Below are 6,770 nucleotides of genomic sequence, written 5' to 3'. Positions count from 1 at the left end.
GCCTAGGCAGTGAAAATGTTTATTTAAAACATTAACTAAAATAATTATTTTCACTACAATTGAAACATTTTATTTATTGTTTTGACATTTTTTGGACACATTTTCAAAGTGTTTCTGAAACATTTATGTAATTGCAGCACATTTTAATTCGTTTAGTAACTTTAAGATTATGTTATTAGAATGATTTAAGAACATTCAATTTAATGTGTTTTTCTTTTTTAAAGACTTCAATTTTCATTGCTGTTGTTATTTTCAAAATGTTCTTAAAACATTCAAATAATGTATTATTGCGATTTTTCTAAAATTTAGTTTATGAAGAAAAATAAAATATATTTATAGAAAGAATAGTGTTATAATGAGGAATTGTAGGTATTTTTGATTGAAAGATTTTTTTTCCGGTATTTTATAATGATTTCTAGTTTTGGCTTATTGATAAAACAGACATAAATCATATAAAGTTCTTTGATTAAACAAATAAAAAAATCAATAATTGAAAAGATAGGCAAAAAAAATATTAATATGTAAATAAATGTATAAAATCATATGCATTAAATAAAACTCTTAATGTCTTTTTTTTAAATGTTCTTCATCAAATCTGTGATCCACTCCCAGAATTTATAATTAACTCTGAGGCATTAGATGGGGATTGGCACACTGGTCAGTTTCAGTGTCATGATAACCTCTTATGCAATTCTCCTGCTGGGCAGCGCGTTACAGAGTATAGTGGTTTGCTGCTTATCTAGGCCAAATTTTGAATTCTGGTAAACAAGATGTGCGCGCTTACTCTGTACGTGCCGATTTGAATGAGAAGACTTTGCACCATATAAACCACAATAATAACCTCGGGATTTATTAACTTTGAATGGTAAGAACTATTCTTGTATCATAAACTTTAAAAGATCATTTAAAATTACTTTTATACTACCAGTGTATGATCAACAATAACTTTGTACAAATGTATGTAGCAACGAAAAAGCGTTAAGGTTATATACATGCATTTGATTTGAATATTTCATTATCAAGGCAACACAATGATATCCTGGATTCAAGTATTCGTTGTTTTTGTGAAATGTTAATCATCAAACAATATGTTGATTTAAAAATGAAACTTTTTTACAGCATGGTTTTGGTTGCATCATCCGTATTTTCAAATTCCCACATTCAAAAGACCCGCCTTTGGTGAATGGAAAGGTGTACGTAAATACTATTACTCTTCAATAATATTGTCATAGTAATTATTTTTTGCTTTTTTCAATGCAAATGAGGAAAGAAATTAAATATGATATGATTATTTAAAATAATATCTTAAGATACATAAGATGTAGAACGCTGATACAAACACAATTTTCCTTATCTTTACAGATCGTGTTATTCTCTCCGAGGGGCAGTATCTTATCAGCCTTTTCAGTGTATGTGATTCTAACTAAGCCTTAGATCCGCCGCTCTGTTCTACCTATACCATGTTTACAGTGAACATAGGATTTCTGTGATTCTGTTCTTTAAAATTCAGTGAATGGATTAGATGCCGTTTTCAACCTGTGACTTAAATCAAATAAATTAAAACTTGTACCGAGAATGGAATTTAAATGTGATTAATCTATTGAAAATGGGTTTGTATTAAAGATTCAAAAATTAAATATAATTTGTGTTTATTTCTCTTAAAATATAGATATTCCATTATTTAATAAGATTAAGTAAAAATTCTGGAAAAAAAAACTTTCGTAACCTCGACTTGAATGTTTTGAAAACGTTTTAAAAAACCAAACAAATTAAACGTGAATAAAACATTTTTGAAAATGTTTTTGTAACATTTAAAAATAATGTTATGATAACATTTGTTGAAATATTTTGTAAAATGTTTTAAAAACATTTAAAAAACCATACAAAATCACGTGATTAAAACATTGTTTGAAAATGTTTTTGCAACATTTTAAGAAAATGTTCCGGAAACATTTGCTGAAATTATTCACTAAAATGTTTTAAAAACGTTTAAAAAACCATACAAAATCACGTGATAAAAACATTATTGAAAATGTTTTAGTAACATTTTAAGAAAATGTTCTGACAACATTTTGCTGAAATATTTCACTAAAATGTTTTAAAAACGTTTAAAAAACCATACAAAATCACGTGATTAAAACATTTTTTTAAAAATGTTTTCGCAACATTTTGAAAATGTTTTAAAAACATTTTTAAAATGTTTTTGTGTTAGCTGGGCATGTAGTAAGCCCACCAAGGAGGTCACCAAGGAAGCATTTCTCCTCTACAACCGAGGATTCTGATGGACTTGTAAGTGATGATTTACAATACTAAACAATTTTTCAGACATATGTTAGCGTTTATACATGTATTAGGATTGAATACCAGTATCAGGTAGATATTTCATATTGTGATATAATGCAAAATTAATAAGTACATGTATATTGCAGTATATCACAATACACTGTACATGTATTTTCAGCAAATTTGAAAGTGACATTAGTGGCATTTTCTTATTTTATTAACTTCATTTTCAAATACAAATATGCTTTTATTTCACCATCACAACAGTTTTTTCCTTACTCTTTTGTGTAATTACAAATGCTTCTGACAATTTATATTATCTATATAGAAATTCCAAGCATATTACATGTAACGGTATATCAGTTTACGTACATGAACTACTAAAACTTATAGCGATATTATTGCCCAGCTCTACTTTAAATTAATTACAGTCTGAAAGTTAATTATTAGTCTTTATAATTCTTAATGCTGTTTTTAGCATGTATGTTATATTGTATGTAAGAAATATTTTGATAAAATTTGCATTCTCAGAAGAACATCATTGTCATTTTATAGATATTTATTGTTTAACTTTGAAGAATTTTGTTTTTCTTGTGACACTGTAAATGTACATACATGAATATGGCGGAGTTAATTTCTAAAATTAATTTTTTTTTTAATTTATAGATGACAAGGCTCCTTTCAAACCATCCTTGTCAGTTAAGAGGGAAGCACTGAGGAAAGCAAAAACTGCAGCAAAGAAGGCTCACTCATCAAAAATGGCCTTCACCTTGACAGCAAAACTCCTTCCTGCAATTTTTACATGTGAGGAGTTGGCCCTCAGTAGAGGACAACGGTTAAAGTCAAAAGATGGAGATAAAAGACCAACTCTTGATTCCACAAAGATGACTGTGTTGAAAGGTATTAGATAAGTTAATCTCATGCAACTGGTTATATGGTAACAGCAATTCAATCAAAGATTTTGACACCAAATTAATATGAACAACTGTCAATGACTGAGTTACACAAACATTTAATTGGCAAATTCATGTATATTCATATACCTTCTACTTCAGAATATGTAGCAGTCTGGTGTAAGAAGAATGGTGGAAATATGGAGAGAAGGAGATAAATGACGCTGTGACTGAGCAGGTTTCATATGCCTGGAAAAAAAGGAAAGGAAATAAAACAAGAGGCCCATGGGCCTTATAGGTCACCTGAGCATTATGCAACAACTTTCCAGTGATTGAATTTGATTTATGTTTTAATCCAGATGCTATGGCATTCACAATTTTGAAATAGGCACCATTGATCATCATAACACACTTAGCAGTTGCTTAGTTTGTTTACTTAATACCCATAGACAGGGTAGGGGAACAAAAAATGCATTTCAAGTAATCAGTAATATTCAGCATGATCAGTAATGCCCCAATCACACATGAACCCCTGACCCTTAGGCCAAGATCCACACATTGCAAAATTTTTTGAAAAGGCACCCTTGCTTTTCAAAAATATTTGATAAATATCAAGGAGCAGATTTCAAACAATTCATCCAGTTTCAGTATATAAGTACAGTCCCCCCTCCTTTATGGTACCCCTGACCCTGGGGCCTTGAAATTCACAATTCTGGAAGATTAGGACCCTTGCTCATCATAACTACATAGGTAGTTCATCTGCTTAATACCAAAGAGCAGAGAAGAAAACTTTCAAAGATTTAGTGTATTTTCACTGTATAATCAACAGAGCCCCACCCTAACACCAGAACCCCTGACCCTGGGGCCATAAAATTCACAATTTTGGTAGAGGCACTCTTGCTCATCTTAACTATGCACTTATTTAGTTATTTAATGCCCGGAAACAGAGAAAAAGATTTTCAAAGAATTCATGTATTTTCACTATATAATCTATAGAGCCCCCCCCCCCACTTACACCAGAACCCCTGACCCTGGGGCCTTGAAATTCACAATTTTGGTAGAGACACTCTTGCTCATCATAACTATGCACTTATTTAGTTTCTTTATTACCGAAGAACAGAAAAGAAGATTTTCAAAGAATTCATGTATTTTTCACTCTATAATCTATAGAGCCCCCCCCCCCTAACACAAGAACCCCTGACCCTGGGGCCATAAAATTCACAATTTTGGTAGAGGCACTCTTGCGCATCATAACTATGCATTTATTTAGTTTATTTAATACCCAGGATCAGAGAAGATTTTCAAAGAATTCATGTATTTTCACTATATAATCTAAAGAGCCCCCCCCCCCTTACACCAGAGCCCCTGACCCTGGGGCTTTAAAATTCACAATTTTGGTAGAGACACTCTTGCTCATCATAACTTTGCACTTAGTTAGTTTATTTAATACCCAGGAGCAGAGAAGAAGATTTTCAAAGAATTTATGTATTTTCACTATATAATCTATAGAGCCCCACCCTAACACCAGAACCCCTGACCCTGGGGCCATAAAATTCACAATTTTGGTAGAGGCACTCTTGCTCATCATAACTATGCACTTAGTTAGTTAATTCAATACCCAGGAGCAGAAAAGAAGATTTTCAAAGAATTCATGAAATTTCACTTTATACTTATTTAGCCCCGCCCTAACACCAGAACCCCTGACCCCGGGGCCCTGAATTTCACAATTTTGGTAGAGGACTCAATGCTGATGACAATCATGCAAACAGTTTGACTGCTTGATGTCCAGGAGTAAAGAAGAAGATTTTTAAAGATTGCACTAATTTTAGTGGTTTTTGCCCCACCCCCAGGCCCCAGGGGGGCAGGGCCCATGAAATTCAGAATTTTGTTCCCCTTCACCCATAGATGCTATATGCCAAATTTGGTTGAAATTGGTTCAGTGGTTTCAGAGAAGAAGCTGAAAATGTTCAAATGATAACGCACGACGCATGACGGACGACGAACGACGACGGACGAAAAGTGATAGCAATAGGTCACCTGAGTTTACTCAGGTGACCTAAAAACCAGTAACATCGGACAAGTGAACAGCTCAGTGAAAGAATTTATGTTTAACTTTGTAAGTATGATGATCACGAACTGGTTATATTTGATTGTTGGACATCACAAAATTTATTGCTAGGAATTTATGAAAACAAGACTAATGTACAATATAGTGAACGCACCCAATGTTTAATATGTTTATACTGTGTGCCACACTGCCCAGGGCATTAGGTAAAGTTCTAATTTTGTCCAGGTGTGATCCCCTCTCATACATGTACCCAAGAACAAAAACTCTGAAAAAAATTCAGACCAGAAAGATGTCTTCTGAGTGACACAGTTTTCAAAAATCTTTTGATGATTAAAATGAACTCAAACCTGTAAAACATTTCAGTTCATAAAGCCTTGTATATCTCAATGCTGTTTTATTCATATATTTGTTTACGAGAATTTCTAAAGAAAAAAAAATAAAACTCGCGTATTGAAATTTATTTAATAACGTAAGTCTAAGTAATTGAAAGTAATTTACTACATTTGAAAAAAATCAATGTAATTGTAATTGCAAGTAATTGACAAAATTTTCAATGTATTTGAAAGTAATTAATTACATTTCAAATTTGACCCCAAGCCTCTTTAGAAGGTATAGGAAACAAAAGCAAAAAAAATCATCTATTAAGAAAAGTCGCCCGCGTGGCGCAGTGGTTAGAGCGTCTGCTCTAGAGTCGCGAAGTAAGGATTCAATTCTTACGTCGCGGGTTCGAATCCCACTGCGGGACGTGGAGACCGGTCCTTCGGATGAGACCGTATAAACCGAGGCCCCGTGTCGCAGTAGGTGTTGGCACGAAAAAGATCCCTCACTGCTCAAAGGCCCTGAGTGCCGAGCATAGGACAAAATTTGTAGCCCTCCACCGGCAAGTGGTGGCGTCTCCATATGAGTGAAAAATTCTCGAGAGGGACGTTAAACAATATAAAATCAATCAATCTATTAAGAAAACGAAGGCCATCTCAGATTCACCGATAAATTGTTTTTATAAATATGTGCTTTCCTTAACCTGTAACAAAAGTAATTATGTGAAAATCGTTCATTATTGAGCCTTGTGATGCAGGGGTATTGGATTTTTTTAGCTTACAATCTGATTTCAATTCTCATTGCATGTATGTCCAGTATGATGTCCAAAGTATGAGAGAATACCGAATATATTCAACAGACATTCCTTCCTGTTTTAAGAATAAACCAAAGTTCTTCTTGGAGCACAGCATTAGTAGGATTCCTCCGATGAACAGTTATTTACCTCAATCTTCTATTGAACTGTAACCAAATAGGGAGTTCAAAGTTGAAAGTACAGAGTGTCAAAGGCATTTCAATGTTGACCCTGATAGTGACTTGCCGTGCTGTAGCTGTCAAAACTGGAAGAGAAACCACCTCCCCTGTAAACATATGCTCAGCATATTCTTCCATTTCCCAGCTCAAAGCATATACAGATTGTCAAACTTGGACCTAGACTCGGATATTCTTGTCCTCACTTTGACCTAAACTCGTATATTCTTCAATCTTCT

The 6,770-nt window shown here is 33.3% G+C and overlaps 1 pseudogene; it reads left to right on the top strand.

Annotated features, from left to right (window-relative positions):
- The first annotated feature begins 1,606 nt into the window (after positions 1–1,606).
- On the top strand, positions 1,607–3,460 carry LOC134247112 (uncharacterized; annotated as a pseudogene).
- The last annotated feature ends 3,310 nt before the right edge of the window (positions 3,461–6,770 follow it).

This window comes from Saccostrea cucullata, unplaced genomic scaffold, assembly GCF_032062105.1.
Source record: "Saccostrea cucullata isolate Sc308-1 unplaced genomic scaffold, CSIRO_AGI_Scuc_v1 ctg23669, whole genome shotgun sequence".
Lineage (NCBI taxonomy): Eukaryota > Metazoa > Mollusca > Bivalvia > Ostreida > Ostreidae > Saccostrea > Saccostrea cuccullata.
The sequence above is the reverse complement of the archived record's forward strand: the minus strand, read 5'-3'. Positions and strand labels throughout refer to the sequence as shown.